We start from the raw sequence: 17747 nt of genomic DNA on the forward strand, positions 1-17747 counted from the left end.
CATTTAATCTCCCGCGTGGGGATCCCGAAGGAGATCCTCACGGATCAGGGCACAGCGTTTATGTCACATACATTACGCGAACTCTATGAATTATTGGGCATTAAAATCGATTCGCACTAGCGTCTATCACCCACAAACAGACGCTAGTGGGAGGTGGAGCGGTGGAGCGATTTAATCACACTTTGAAAACCATGATTCGTAAGTTCGTCCAGGAAGACGCCAAAAATTGGGATAAATGGTTAGAATCTCTGCTATTCGCTGTCCGCGAAGTCCCACAAGCCTCCACGGGGGTTTCCCCCTTCAAGCTACTTTATGAACGTCAACCCCGTGGGGTGTTAGACGTCCTAAAGGAAACTTGGGAGGAGGGTCCTTCGGAGAGTCAAAACGAAATTCAGTATGTCCTGGACCTGAGAAGAAATCTCCACACTTTGGGGCGGCTCTCAATGGAGAATTTGTTACAGGCCCAGGACAGACAGACCCGGTTGTATAACAGAGGTGCTAAACTGCGAGAATTTGCACCGGGAGAGAAAGTCCTTGTATTACTGCCCACATCAAGCTCTAAATTACTGACAAAGTGGTAAGGACCCTTTGAGGTTACACAGCAAGTCGGAGATCTCAATTATGAGGTGGTGTGCACAGACAGGGGCGGGGCACGTCAAATCTACCACCTTAACCTCCTTAAAAAATGGAGTGAGGCGGAATCAGTGATGCTGATGACAGTAATTGGGACGGAGGAAGATCTCGGGCTAGAAGTGAATACTAATGTTAAATCTAACGCTATGGCCCCGGGGGGAGATCACCTTTCACCGTCTAAACTCACAGATGTGGCTAGATTGCATGCAGATTTTGCGGACGTGTTCTCACCCCTTCCCGGGCGAACATATCTCATTCAGTATTATTTTGAGACCGAGCCGGGGGAGTTAGTTCGCAGCCGGCCGTATCGTCTTCCGGAACACATAAAACAAGTGGTTCAGAAAGAGATAGAGGCAATGCTTGATATGGGGGTAATAGAAGAATCCCACAGTGACTGGGCCAGCCCGATAGTGCGTTTCTGTGGGGATTATCGCAAGGTCAATGTCGAATTTGACGCGTATCCAATGCCTAGGATTGACGAATTGCTTGATCGGCTAGGCACTGCTCGTTTTTATTTTCGACACTGGATTTGACAAAAGGATACTGGCAGATCCCCTTATCAACTTTATCCAAAGAAAAAACAGCTTTCACAACGCCGTTTGGATTGCACCAATTTGTTACGCTTCCTTTTGGGATGTTCGGGGCTCCGGCCACATTTCAGCGTCTCATGGACCGCATTTTGCGGCCCCAATGCGGCATATGCTGCTGCCTATCTGGATGACATTGTCATTTATAGTAATGACTGGCAGCGACATATGGAGCATGTCAGGGCTGTTCTGAGAGCGCTGAGGATGGCCGGGCTAACGGCCAACCCAAAGAAGTGTGCAGTTGGGCGTGTGGAGGTCAGGTATCTGGGCTTCCACTTGGGTCACGGGCAGGTGCGTCCCCAAATTGATAAGACGGCAGCGGTTGCAACCTGCCCGAGACCCAAGACCAAAAAGGAGGTGAGACAGTTCCTGAGGCTAGCGGGATATTATAGAAGGTTTGTGCCTAATTATTCGGAACCCGCTGACTGATCTCACTAAAAAGGAAGCACCGGAACCGGTCCAGTGGTCGAAGCAGTGTCAGCTGGCCCTCACCCAGATAAAGCTATTTGGTAGGCCACTTTTGCAGTCTCCTGATTTTTCTCTCCCTTTTTTGTTGCAGACTGATGCGTCGGACAGGGGGCTGGGAGCGGTCCAGTCCCAGGAGATGGGGGGAGAGGATCGGCCGGTGCTGTAGATTAGTCGGAAGCTCTCTAAGAGGGAGACTAAGTACAGCACCATTGAAAAAGAGTGCCTAGCAATTAGGTGGGCCTAAATTGCTAGGCACCAGGTGCACCCTCAGGTATTATCTCCTGGGACGGGAATTCACCCTCTGTTCGGACCACGCTCCTCTGCAGTGGCTCCACCGCATGAAGGATACCAACGTGCGGATCACCCGTTGGTATCTAGCTTTACAGCCTTTTAAGTTCAAGGTGATCCACAGGCCGGGGGCGCAGATGGTGGTAGCTGACTTCCTCTCCAGGGGAGGGGGAGGAGCTGCAGGCCGGACGGCTCCCTGAGTCGGGCAGTGGGGATATGTGCCGGGAGGGGCGTGGTTAGTGAGGTCTGTGATGGGAGAGAGAGTCGGGAGACAGGTGAGCTGTAAGTGGGCCAAGTGCAAATATTGAACACCTGTGTCTTGTTCCAGTATTGGGCATGGAGAGACCATATAAACCACCAGGAAGAGGTGTGCAAGGAGAGAGACTGTCTGGAGACTTGGGAACCACACACACACACCCCGGAGACTGACCCAGCTCTGGAGAGCGGTTGGACTGATACAGAGAAACATTTAAGTTTCCGTTTCCGGGTCGAGTACGCTGTGCGCGTTTGTGCTGCCGCTTCGTATCCTGGATTGTTTGCACTGTTTGTCTGGTTTCGGATATATTTATTTATATTCTATCATTTTGTTTTCATCGGAGCTCTGTGTTGACTACTCCGTTTCCCTGACCTGGACTGTTGTCACTGCACCTGGCCTGGACTGTTGTCACTGCACTGACCACCTCTGCTGCTCTGCACTGACCACCTGTTTGCTAGACGCTGTCTGCTAGACGCTGTCTGCTAGACGCTGTGAATACTGTACAGCTGTTTCGCGCCTATTTGGATTAATCCTTTTTCCACTGTCTAAACTTTGAACTGAACTGTTGTTAAGTCTGCCATCGGGCTGCTGCGAGCTTTCTTCCCTGTTACATCTCTACCACATTCGGCTCTTCTGATGGGTGAGTTACCGCTCTCTCTATCGGTTGCGCCGTTTGTTTACTGCTTACTATGTGGGTGCGTTGCCTCCTATTTAGTCTGCTGTTTTGGTGAAGTGACGTTCAGGTTTGGCTAACGTAGTTTTGCTTGTGGTTGGGCTTTCACTTTCTCAGTATCAACATGCCTTGTGCAAAAACACTTTTTCTTTTTTCCTGTGCCTTATTTTTTTGTTGTCTTACATCTGTAATGGATATTGAATATTCCACATCTCAACTGAGGGCCTTTAACTGTCGCCCGCGTCTTGATTCGGTGACGTATGAATACTGTCAGAGACTAGGGATTCTCCGTCGCCTAAGATACACACACCGTTCGCGGCGCACACTCTTGAGTTCACACTGTTCAAAGCCTGACTCTCCTCCTTGCATCTGGACCAACAATAGGCTATCTTCCATGCCAAGACAACTGCCTGCCTGTCCCTCCATTCAACGTTCTCTGATCTATCTCACTGATAGCGATCAGCAACATACTCTGAATTTGAATCCATCACATCATCACTTTGCCCTTTTGAACTGTCGATCAATTTCGGACAAAGCCTCTTATCTCAACGAAATGATCACTGACAATAACCTTGACATTTTTCTTCTCACTGAAACCTGGCAAGTTCCTGGAGATTTTTTGCAGTTAAATCTGCTTACGCCAGATGGATATAATTATCTGTCCCGACCGAGACCCCATGGTAAAGGGAGTGGTCTCGCTATCATTCATCGCGACAACCTCCGTATCAAGCAACTCGACTTTCACGACACCAATACATTTGAATACATGGTTTTGAAGGCTGACTCTCTCATAATAATTCTGCTCTATCGACCTCCTAAGATCCTGTCTAACTTCTTTTCTGAACTCAGTGAACTGTTGACCATTGCCTGCTCATTGTCATTTCCCATTCTACTGCTTGGTGACTTTAATATTCATGTTGATGCTGTTTGCTCTAACACCAACCAGTTACTTTCTATTCTTGAATGTTTTAATCTAACTCAGCATGTTAATTTTCCAACCCATACTCGTGGTCATACTCTAGATTTGATTTGTACATCAAGGGCTGATATTTCTTCTATCACGTCTACTGACACTGGTATTTCTGATCATAAATTTCTTGATTTTAGTTTCAGCCTTCCTATCCCTAAAAACTGTTCTACAACTGTCATATCTTACCGCAATCTCAAAGCTGTTGATATTTCATTATTTTGTACCTCTATTTCCTCTTCGAATCTCTCTGATGTCTCTGATATCTCCTCACCCTCACTGATACTATCCAACTATAACTCCATAATTTCGGATATCTTAGATGAGCATGCTCCATTCAAGACCAGAAGTGTCCCTTCCACACATTCGTCTCCTTGGTACACTCCTGAGCTCCGTATCTTAAAGGCCACTGGTAGACGGCTTGAGCATTACTACAGGAAAACTGGCCTGACTGTTCACCATTCAAAGACCATATGAAAAATTATAAATCTGCAGTGAATCTGGCTCGTTCGTTTTGTATCGACTACAATTAATAAATCAAGCAACAGGCCAAAAGCATTATTCAAGTCAATAAACAAACTTATCAAACCTCCGTCTCATGCTGCGCTAGCTTCTGATGAACTCTGCACTTCATTCTTAGCTCACATGATCGAAAAGACAGATGCCGTAAACCAGTGTCTCTTTAAAGATGCCACTAACACTAGTTATCTGCCGAATCAACCTGGTCAATCCCTGCTGCTTTTTTCTCTGTCTACTCCCTCTTCTGTCTCCGAGTTAATCTTGAAATCTAACCCTACATCTTGTCATCTTGACCCTGCTCCCACTACTCTACTAAAACGTTGCCATTCAGTCATTTCTGCACCTATCTCTCATTTCATCAACGCATCTCTTACCTCTGCTTCATTACCTCTATCACTCAAAACTGCAGCTGTTACCCCCGTTCTCAAGAAACCCAACCTTGATCCCACAGTTTTATCTAATTATCGTCCCATTTCAAATCTCCCCTTCATAGCCAAATTACTGGAAAGTACTGTTGCCACCCAGCTTCAGTCTTTTCTACTTGAAAATAATCTTTTCGATCCTTTTCAATCTGGTTTTCGCTCTTTGCATAGTACAGAAACTGCTCTAGTTAAGGTACTTAATGATTTGCTTCTCTCTGGTGATTCTGGTTCTCTATCTATGCTTTTGCTGCTTGACCTTAGCTCTGCCTTTGATACCATCTCCCATCAACTACTCATTCTGCGCCTTTCGGATGTGGGTATTTCTGGTGCTGCTCTTTCCTGGTTCTCCTCCTATCTCTCTGACAGACTGTTCTACGTTTCTCTTCAGAATTTCCGCTCACCCACTGTCCCCCTGAAGCAAGGTGTCCCTCAGGGATCCGTTCTTGGGCCATTATTATTTATAATCTATATCATACCTCTTGGTGAGATCCTACGCCGTCATGGTTTTAAATATCATTTTTACGCTGACGACATTCAATTATACACTACCTGTACATCCACTGTATCATTCACAACCGACAAAATCTCTGCTTGTGTACATGAAATAAAACATTGGCTTCATTCAAATTTTCTAAAACTCAACATGAACAAAACTGAGATTATTTTCACTGGACCTTCATCACTCACTAATAAAATTCCCACCAACTTCACCTGTGAGACTGCTGGCACTCTTATCAAACCATCTACTACTGTTAAAAATCTTGGTGTAATTTTTGATTCTTCTTTATCTTTCCACTCTCACATTAATTCCGTCACCAAATTAGCATTCTTTCATCTACGTCGCATCGCTCAACTCTGTCCCTTTATCAGTATCTCTGATGCTGAAACACTCATCCATGCATTTGTCACATCACGTCTTGATTACTGCAATGCACTTTTCATTGGCCTACCAGCTAGCTCCATTTCAAAATTACAATATATTCAAAACTTTGCTGCCAGACTACTCACCCACACCAAACGTTCTGCTCATATTTCCCCAATTCTGCATGACCTCCACTGGCTTCCTGTGTCTTACCGTATTAAATTCAAAATTCTTCTTCTCACTTTTAAGTCTCTGCACGGCCTTGCTCCCCCTTACCTCTGTAACTTGCTTCTCCCCTTCAACCCTACTCGCTCTCTACGATCTGCTGATTCCAACTTTCTCGTTGTCCCTCGGCATCGCCTTGCTTCAATGGGGGGCAGATCATTCAGTGTAATAGCACCCAAATTATGGAACTCTCTACCCCGACCACTCCGTTTTGTTGCCACTATCTCTGATTTCAAATCCATGCACAAAACACACCTCTTTTCTGAATGTTATAGGTCTTAAAGATGTTTTTTTGTTTTGTTTTTTTTCTCACTCCGATTTCTGTATTATTATACTTGCACTCTCAATTGCCTACTGTTGTTCTGTCTACTCTGTTTGTCATTTGGCTTTATTGTTGTTTGTTTATTGTAAAGTGTCCTTGAGCTCTGGAAAGGCGCTATATAAATAAAACTTATTATTATTGTTATTAAGTTTATTTTGAAACGCCAGTGGGCGGGACTTATGTTCTATGATCCAGAAAAGAGTATAATAAAAAGTACCCAAATCTCCAACAAGCCGACCCTGCCTTCTTCCTTCCTTATCCCGATTGAACTTTGCTACAATTGGTTTTATGATCAGGTTTCGGAGAGGGGGTCTCTGAAATGCTTTGTTGTGTCGACTCACTGCTAAAATATACATATTCCTACACTTGAATGTGTTTGACATGGTAGTGCTGCAGCTAACATGTTTTCTATGTTGCTTCATTTGTATGCCTAATGATTTGGAAAAGAAATTAACTATTTAACTGCAAACAAAAACTAAAGGGAGCACAAAAAATAAGAAATCTGGATTCTTACTCTTGCTTTTCTTTGCTCTGATTTCCAAGAATATTGTGTGGATACATGCTTGATCGGCAAATAAACATCTGATTGGCATGTTGCATCTTTTGTGAATATTTCTGTTTGGCACCCAACCTCACGATAAAAGGGCTTAGAGGAAAACTGCATCTGATTTACAACCTAAAAAAGTACAACACAGGACTTCCGGTTATGGCGGCAAGTGAGTAGAAGCGGTTTCCTCGTGCTCAGTTGCTTTTCAATAAATCCTCCATATCATTCCTGAGAGAGAGGTCATATGAAGAGTTAAATTGTAAACATAAGAGTAAAATTCTTAAATCATGCCAAATAAAGCGGTTAAGGAAGAGAAAATGATGGAGTCCTCAACAACAAAGTCGAAGTAATAACCTGCGTGTACTGGGAATGCGTGAGAAAGTAGAAGACAACGACACCTGTTCCTTTATGGAAAAATGGATAGCGGATACTCTGAAGATAACGCCACAGGTTCTGGAGAGAGCGCACCGGATAACATCGAGACAAAGTCCCAGCACTGCTCTCAGGTGCAGATCCGCACACTCGTCCGTGAACACTTTTGTGGCGCTGCGCTCCACTTTATTCCTATGGGTGACGTCAAGCGACTTTAATGCTCCCGCACAGTAACGAGTAAACAACGCAAATTTTGACAGGCCACTAAATACAGTCCATACCACAGAGACGGACGTCCTGCTGTTGCTGCTTCTCCTGTTCAATTTATTTCAGCCTCTGGATCTGATTCTGGATCATATCTGTATTAGTTGAATCTGATTGATAGCCATGGTTTATTTAGGGTAACGTTTTCTTTTCCACGTATGACGACGTCACTGCTTTCAGAAGCTCTAGTGCAGTAGCTGCGTGCTCGTCATTCTTTAGCTCCGCCCACACGATACGCCTCCAGGTGCTCGTTTTTTTCGGAAAGACTCGGTACAGCCTACATCTTTCTTTTATAAATATAATACAACTAAAGACTTTTTGGAGGATGCAATACTACTCTATAGGTACTCAAGATTGACGTGAGATTGACTGAAACTGAGTGTTTCACCCCCCCTTTAAGACTGGGTGCACCACCGTGCACCCAAAACCTTCTTTTCGGTCTTTTAAATAAAATGAAAAGCTCGTCTTCACTGAATGATGAAGTGTCCGTGTTTTCCGACTTTCGTTTCCTTGATAGAAATGAAGTGGAGTAAAAAGTACAAAATTTGTCTTTCAAATGTAGTGAAGCTGAAGTCATAAGTTTCCAGAAAAAATAACACTCCAGTAAAGCACAGATACTCAAAAAGTGAACTTAAGTACAGGACTCAAGTAAATGTGCTTAGTTACTGTCCAGCTCTAATACTTAACCTCATCATAATAAAAAAGTATATGCTGTCACTTCCCTTTAATCTCTTCATATTCTAGCTTCTGATACACTAAGAAATCTCTGAAACTTTGTAATTTGAGCACCTTTTGTGTTTATTTGCCTCTTCACGGAGAATCCCTGTATTTCTCAAGTCACATTGGATAAGCATAAAACTCAGTCAAAACAAAAGTCACACATATTGTGCTGATACTTTCAGTAGAAACAGTAAACATTGGTGTTATATTAGAGGTGGTGTGTGACATGCATAATGAATTCATGCTGATGGGAAATATGAAATCACTTCTAAATCGCTTGGTAACAAGCTTTTGAACATTGATGGAGAAAAAAATATATTCCCCTACATTCACTCAATCAGGGAAGTGTTTTCTAATGGCAGAAACCAAAGCCATTATGAGACTCAGTAGAAGTGCTTTACGTTAAACCCCTAGGGGCCTGAGGCAGTTTTGGGGCCCTGACATGCTCTGACATTTGTGCTTCTTTCAGTTGCTTATTAACTAACACATTAATGGCAAATGTGTAATTACACTGTATTCAGCACAAACTCTGCTACCATAATATGAGAGCAACATGTATGTACATGCTTGTATTTTTGAGAAAATCACTTTTATTGGTTTGTAGTTTAAGCACAGGGGTTTTTATAAAAACAAAACTGGCAAAACCTTGACTATTGGGTGATGTTGCCTAGAGTTTTTGCTTCAAAATAATGTGAGAATCATTGACATTTACTACCAATTTCTCAGCAACTGAAATAAGTGGATCAATTACTTCAGAAAAAAAAAATTTCTATTTAAATTCTTGATTTGTTTGGTTTAACGATGAAATGATAGTATAATAAAATATATCCTGACAGGATTTGGTCTCAGAGAAGGGATTCTGACTGAAAAATGTATTTTCTCAAGCAGCTTTTCCCCTTATTTCAAATTAAATTCATGATTTTTATGACTGGTCATGACTGGTTCATGAATTTCAGACCAGTATTTGTACCAGTCGCACTGAGACATTTCAAATGATATCTAACACATGTAATACTGTATCGTGAGGATTGACATTGTAGCAAAGAGATTTCTGCTGCATTTCAGGTGATCTCAAGTTTGGAGGAGCAGGAGTTTGGGGGAGTTTTCATGTGAAAGGAAAGATGTCGTCTCGGACAGAGACGCTAACTGTATGAATGAGTTCAGATGCTAATTTCCTTTGATTTCTCAGAGCGATTAGACATTTCGGCATCTACTAGGTTTTTCCAGCATTACAGATTTCACCTCTTGATCCCGTTGGGTCAAACTCTGGTGGTCCTATGGGATCATAGTTAGATGTTGGTTTGTAATCCTTGAGATGTAGAAATTGTCTTTGTAATATTAGCAGCTGTAGAGACCTTCGGAAGGCTCTTTGTTCACCTGCAGGACACCGTCTCACCAGGTGTGTGTAGCTTGAGTTTCAGCTGGCGGGTGAATGTGTTCAGGTGTTCTACCTGTAGTTCAGGACAGCATGTTCATAGATTCAGTCTCGGACCTTGGTGAATGTTCAGTTAACGTGTCACTTCTTCATCGAGAAACTTCTGCTTCTGTAGCGCCTTCCCGATGATAATCTGACCCTCCTTGTGTAATCCTCACACCTCCAATGGTGTGGTTCACAGGGCAAACTTTAATATGTGGAAGGCTTCTCCGTAGTTACACACTGTGTGATGTGTGACACCTGAAAAACATCTTAATGGCCACTTAACGACTGAACACTGATGAACTTGAAGCCGTAGAAAAATGCATAAGAACATATAATACAAGAAAACAATGTGGGTTCATGTCAGCAGTGCGATTGGTACATCGCAATTGTCAAGTGTTTTTCAAGGTCATAATTGGTGGGGTGGTATTTAATCACCTAATTCTTCACTATCACTGGGATAAAGTGAGAGTGGAATTTAAGTATTCTTGGTCTGAATTACGTAAGGAAATGTAGCAAAAAGTCAGTGCAGTTTATATATTTATATAGATGATATGCATATAATAATAACATCAATATTCAACCAGAATTATGAAGATATACATATATAAAATAACCACTGTGTTTGTTCAGGAATCTTCCAATGTAAGTTACCTATACAGATCTAAGATTTCTAAGAAGTGACGTAGAACATGTTAAGTCATACAAGAATGGAGATTGTGCATTCCTTGTCACAGTGTGTGTGTGTGTGTGTGTATTCCTTATCACACTGTGAGTGTGTGTGAGTGAGTAAGAGAGATATAAATTTAAGGGAATAAATCAAACTTGTTTCTTTATTAAAATATAAAATTCATAAATTTATACATTTATTAATATGCCTGTGTTAGTGTGTGAGAGAAATAAATTCAAATGAACAATTAATAAAGAAATATAAAATTCATTAATTTATACATTTATCAATATGTCATAGTCTACCATATGTCTTAGTTAAAGCTCGTAATACAAAGTCTTTCTACATGAAAGCAGAATTGTTCAATGTGTGACAGTGTCCTGTATCATAAATAAGTCTCTGCAGTTTGTAACAAACCAAACCGTGTGAAAATCCGGTAAAAACTCGGGGAGTTATGATCATTGTAGTTGAGAATACATCTTCCTCAGAAGAAATAAATTTGGGAGCGGCGCATTGGAGACCCATCCAAGATGGCGCCGCGCTGATACGTCCGCTCCAATAAGCAGCGTCAGGCTATGAGGCGTCTACATATATTATGTCTATGGCTGGAAACACCACGGCCCTTCCCATTACGGGCACAAGTCACATATGCGGAGACTAGCGAGGGTTTATGATGTCACCAACCCAGGAAGAAGCTCGTTGTAGTCCAAACCAGCCGTTTTTGTAGGCAATAAACTGCCGTAACTTTAAAAGACAATATCTCAGTTTGTTTTGAACTTTAATAGCGCTGTAACTTTGCAGATAGTGGTAATGCTCAAGCAGCAACATTAAAAAAAGTGATCTCACATACAACCACCCCTTTAAGACTTCGGTAAACTTCACTGAATAAGCGTGAGTTGGAGCATGCGCATCAATCAGATGGTGCGCAATAGAATTGAAGCGCAATATATCTTGACCAAAAAATATTATTTTTTATCAAATATGTTGTTTAACGCTGTATTTAGCTTTAAAACTCTACATGAAACAAATGTAATTTTGTAACATTCTCACGAAACTCCCAGAGTCAAGGACCTAAGGGCTAAACAACTAGAGTAATGATGCTTTGTTTGCAAGAGTACTTTTGTCACCATTAAAATGTTGGTCATCCTGGTAAGAAGTTTCCATTGTTTTCTTACCAGACTGGATGCCACCAGAGATTTTGGACTTTTCAGGCTTTCGGAAACATCTACATGACATACCACGAAAAGGTTAGATCAAATTGAGAATGAACCCATTATAGTATCTGGTGCATCTGTTGAACGCAATGTAATTAATTAAATTCCAGAGGAAGCAGAGAATTCTCAAAGCTGTAATGAGGCCAGGCAACATACCCAAGAAATGTGTGCAAAACTCCAAGGCTGTGGTGTGGCTACTAATGTCATGATGAATGTTGTTAAAAATGGAGAAACTTGTAGAGGAATTGCATTCAAATGTTAAAAATTAATCCCTAATAATGAGCAAGTACAAAGTTAGACGATTATTTTGACAGCCTTGAAACATAACACTGTTTAGCAAACATAACACTGAGACAAAAAGGAAAAAGCATTTCAGTGAGAGATTGGGTATTGAAGAACCAGTTGAGGAAGCCCTAGGAGTGAGGTATGTGTTACCGGCCTCAGACCTAGGGGATATCTGGGCCAGCAGCAAATGATACACACGCAGTGTGCACTGTGGATCGGTGAATAAACTGCGAAAAACACGAGAGGACAGAAGTTATGTCTTTCCACAGCGGCGGTCAGTTTATTACTGAGATAATTTCTCTTTTCTCTTTAAAAGGATTTAAAATTTCAAAACTTCGACACTCTTAAAGTGCATTTGGTGAAAGACAAGTTAACAAACAACAAATACACAAAAATACATAGTAAGTGTATGCAAAACATACAAGTTAGTACATATTATTATGTATGTATGCTTATATACAGGTCCATATTATTTGCATTGAGAATCTTGCATTAATTTACAATAATAATCAGATACTGTATAATACAAAGTGTCAAAATGCACAAAAAACATTTATCAAGAGACCAGAAAGTGTTAAAGACCAGATTTCAGAAGAAAATACATTAGATGTCATTACACTTGCCGATATAAAGTTGGTTTGACGTTTGACATTCGTCAGAGATTCAGCTTCGAACACACTTCAAGTTCACAAATTCAAGAAAAATAAGTTTTACTTTAGAGAAATATTACATTCAATCCCAAATGCAAATAGTGTGTTCTATTACTATGTCACTGAAGAACTGCTTTCAGTTTATTTTACTATCATAATTGATGCAAAAACAGTGATATTGAGAATCGGATATGAATAGCCTACATTTGTATAAAATAAATATATATTTTTTTTTTTTCTCAAATATAAAGGTGTTCTAACTCAACTTTAAATGCTGTGTGTCGTTACTGGTAGCTAGAAGAAACATTTAATGTTTGTTATATTCATAAAACTACAGCACAAAGTGTTATCGAAAGTAACAACTGCGAAAAATCTCACAAAGCCCGTTTAAGTCTGTGCGGTATTACTGCCCCCTAGAGGGACACGTCGGAGGTTTTTCTGACTGAGTTTTATATTCAGAAAGTATTTACATTCTTCAAATTCATACAGTGTTTTTTGTCAACTTCACAGGTCGTGTCCTGTTAGTGGATCCAAGAAGAACATTTGGTGTTGGTTTAAGTCACGGAACTGCAGCAGAAAACATGTTATTGAAAATAAAGCTAATACATCAATGAATAAAAAAGAAACCCAATTTTTGTTTCAACGTCAAAGGGTGTGTCTTGTTTCATGTACCTTACCTAGAAGAGCAATTTGATGTCGTTTTTACTGTTAAAAGTGATGCTTAAGGTGTTAATGAAAGCGACACCTGCGAAAAATGTCACAAAGCTTGTTTAAGTCTGTCTGTACGGTATTACCTAGAGCGACATGTCGCAGTTTTTTGGTCAAACACAGCATCCTTCAATCTAAAAAGTTCCTGCGTCCTGCTGACTTTATTCTCAAAATGTATGGATCCTTACAAGGCAGATTCAGAGAACACATAATTAACAACAATCTGTTACTGCCTTGTAAGGATCAACTGAAAAACATCTAGAAAACACCACAAACGTAGGACAAAATACTTTGATCCACCTTATATACTGCCACAGCCATCAAGTCCAGAAAACAAAGACATCAGCATCAACACCAGCCAGAGGGAAACCACTACACTGATCCCAGACACACCAATGGACCTGTCAACTACATCAAAACATGACAAAAAACACACTACTGAGTCCAATAAAAAAAGAGCAAACATCTGAGGACATAGCTGATGAGAAGGTATTACGTCATGTTATTATATTTAGTACAATTATTTCAATGCATTGAACATATTTCTTACCATGAAAAATTATTTGCAGATTGAATACCTTTGGTCCAAAAAAGACAAAAAGGCCAGGTACGTCACTCAGAGTTCAAAACTCTGTAACCGCACAAATGGCTTATGGGAGAGGCAAGAATATTCATGAGCTATTATTATTTAAAATCGCCAAGATTTACATTTCCAAAGTAGACCATAAATATTGTACACATCTGAAAAGCTGTCAGTTACCGTTCTGTCTAATTTGCATGTTTCATACAATTACTCTTTTCTTCAAGGTAACTGAATGCTACTTCCAGAACTTACTGAACAAAATTGGAAAAGACAGTAGCATTTACCTCCTCAGCCATTATACTGCTTATGTGATCGTGAATAAAGACAGAGATGCAGTATGCAGACAGAGTCTACGGAGTATTGTTATACATTGAAGATATGAAAACGTTTGAAAAGATTTACTAGTGTGAAAAAATCTAACATTTCAGGTGAACTTCACAAAGTACCAAGCAATTATCAGTTTCCTGAACGTGAATGATAACCACTGGACGTTTTTGGTGAAAGCTTTCAAAATACCAATAAGTCCTTCTTCATGGAAATGTGGTCAAATTACAAATATAATTTGAAATGGGTTTCTCTCTTTTTCCAGTTTCTACATGCACCTTCCAGTCAGATATTTCTTACTGATCCACAAGGAACCCACGAGGAGAAGGACTCTACTTCTCGTGTAAGTTAATGCTAAATGAGAATACATTTCCACTGGTGACATAAAATATGATACTCTAAACAGTGTTCTAGATCAAATGTGATTTACACAGACTAAAATGTGTGGTAACCTGTTGGATAATTGTCATTAATTTGAGGAGAATAAAACATTTATGATTATGTTGTCCATGAATTCTTCTTATTTATCAGAACAGATGGACCATCCCTTTTTGATGGATTGTTCATTGCACAAGATGCCAAAGTGTCCGCCTTTGTTGACCACATCAGAAGCCAGATGATTAGTGTAAGAATCTATTAAACTCAACCATTCTTCTTTTCATCTTCATTCTTCATTTAGTCCTGTGTTGACATATTGTTTATTCTTTCAGAGGACAGGTAAGGACGTCTGTGGGCCGGCAACCTTTACAGCAGACAGAGAAATGTCACTGAAATCCAAGATGGATGAGGAGGGCCTTGAAATAGCTGTGTGCCGACTATGGGATCTTGCTGCAAGGCTTAAATCATGACCGTGGTGAAATATATGCCTACCCAATGTTCCTGCAGAAAGAGTTGACACAAGCTGCTAATACAACATTCTTTTGTATGGACATCACTTGCAGGTAGATAACCATCACCACATTATAACTGAAGTTTTCACTGATATTTTAATCTGTAGTAATCTATGCCATGCAGGAGCATAATGCTGTGACTTGCTAAAAAAAAAAATCACACATTTAATATATAATGGACTTACTTACAAGCTTAATATTGTAACCGTGTTATTGGTTTACTGTTACTACTACAGTTTAGTCCAGCAGATAGAAGGCAACATTAGCATTTGTATGACAGCACACTGTTCCTTGATTGTTTACAAAGTCACATTGGTCCTGGTTTGTTTCCTTACCATTTTGCTGTCATGCACACCAAATACTGTGGTTTTCTCATTACAGGTATTGCACTCTTAGAAATGAACATGGGTGTAGTTTAATTTAAATACTAGTTTTATGTTAAAATTACAAAAAGTATTATGTTTATATAGTAAAAATAAGCAAGTTTCATTGCATTAAATTAATTGTATAACATTTCAAGTCTACTAAATGTCACAGATTCAAACCAACTTAACCAGATCATTTTAAACCAACTAGTGGTTGAAGATTGTCCCAAAGCACTTTCCGTATTTGCAATTTCGCACATGCACGGGACGACGCATCCATTTTCGACCTGCCCTTGGCCAACTTTTGCAAATCCGTTATCATCCATAAATTATTTGGTAAGTAGAACATTTTTGTAGTCATATATTTTACAATTGTACATTTGTGAAATGTTTTTTGTGCTTAGTAGTGTTAGCCAGAAAAGAGACTCTGGGTGTGCCACATTTATTGTCAGATTACTGTGCAAAATTATGGGTTAGGCCTTGTGTCAGGCTGTCCATCAAGCCGAGTTTTTTTGCTAAAAAAAAATTAAGAAAGGAGCTTTAGCTCGCAATGTGCAATCAAAAATTATCTGTTTATCATAGACGGTTTATATGCGCGCAAAGATCTCTGGGGAGCTGCTGGGGTCACAGTCAGTTGCTGTTTGGTTGGCAGTCTAAATGTCGGCAGATTTATTTTAACAAAATTAATTTAAAATGTAAATTATACATTTTAATATTTTTAGCATTATTGCACCATATATTGGATTCTTATTTCTGTGCCCCTGGCCCTGAGAGTCTGATCTAGAATGTTCAGTGGCGTCACAGAACTGCCAGATTCAAACAGCTTTCGCGTTGGCTGGCACTGAGCCAGAGACGGACGCGCTCAGCGCTTGTCATATATCACAATTAATATTCAACCACATAATGTTTATTTTAGGTTTCATACATTTAAATATACATAATCACTCGTAAAACAATGCATTGGTAGTTTGCAAAATACACACTGATGGAAGCAGCAAAAATTATCTAATCAAATGTAATTTGCCGACTGCGTTTTATTCATATATCAGACAGACATAGCAGAACAATAAAGTTTGCTCTATTCTTCGTCCAGTTCAACAGCCACTTACTTTCATATATTTCGCGAGAAACTGTGGAATTCAAGTGCTGTAACGTTATGTTAAATCCGGCTGATAGGACTCTGCAGCGCTCATCTCGTTATAGATCAAGATAATTTATAAAGGTAAAAACCTTTATAAATTAAAGGTAGATAACGAAGACTCGGAATATCAGATAGTTGAAATTACCGAAATATTAGAATTCTGTGTAGTTATTTTAGTTTAGTTTAGTTGTGTTGTAATTTAGCTTTAAACAATGCGCTTTTTATTTATTTATTGATATTTAACATTAGCCTAATATAACACATGGCTTAGCCATGTTCTTTTTTAATGTTTATATATATATATATATATATATATATATATATATATATATATATATATATATATATATATATATATATATAGCTCCAGTAAGCTAAAGTTTTAAACTTGTATTGTTCTTGTTTTTTTTTTTAATCCATTATAGTATTAAATTAGTGCTGATGTCTGTTATTAAGTGGGCATACACTGCACCCATCATGAGATGAGCCAGTCAGTGGGTCAAATATAATTGCTATAGATTTGGAAGGGATTCTGTATCATTAACACTTTCATGTCTTTTTTTAGGCTCTGAATGTGGAGGTGCAAACAGTGTCCTGAAAGTGAACCTACAAGGTACAAAATACTTAAACACTATAAATTAATCCATGGCCATCATGGTCAGGGACACTCCAGATATCCATGCACATACTATGAATGCCCATGCTCATTCAAAACATGGAATGCACTTAAAACTCATTTGAGTCGATGTCATGTTGATGTTTTTTTACATTTAAGGACTGCAGAACAAGTAATATTGAAATGCCCTTTGGATCCCTACGAATGGTGACTTTAAAAAGATTTGTACATGTGAAAGGTAAACATTTTTAAAATTCTATATGTAGGCTCTACTTTTCTAATTAATTGGTTAATCATATAATGTTGTGTTGGAAAAGTGTGCTCAAATTCATAATACAATAACGAATGACATGAATTACAATTTATTATTACATAGGGCTATCATAAAAAATATGTTAATCAGGGAGAAAAGGAGGCATATAGGCCTTTTGAGACAAAGGTAATTATTCTTAAAGAAACTTTCCTTTTGTTTTGCAGAATTAATTCAAGATGTCTGCAACTCTGAGAGTCATATTTGGAGTAGATGACGCTTCAAAATTAATTCTGCCCAATGGAATACCCAATTCCTTAGAGGACCTTAAAGGAGAGATTGTAAGACACTTCGGCCTGTCTGGAAATTTCAGGCTGCAGTATAGAGACATTGATTTCGACAATGAGTTTGTGAACTTAACAGAAACTTCAGAAATCAAAGACAAGAGCACAGTTAAAGTTATTAACTTGCCAGATGAGACAATCACACTCACACTCACTAATGTTCCG

Source organism: Pseudorasbora parva, chromosome 2, assembly GCF_024679245.1.
Source record: "Pseudorasbora parva isolate DD20220531a chromosome 2, ASM2467924v1, whole genome shotgun sequence".
In the NCBI taxonomy this organism is placed as follows: domain Eukaryota; kingdom Metazoa; phylum Chordata; class Actinopteri; order Cypriniformes; family Gobionidae; genus Pseudorasbora; species Pseudorasbora parva.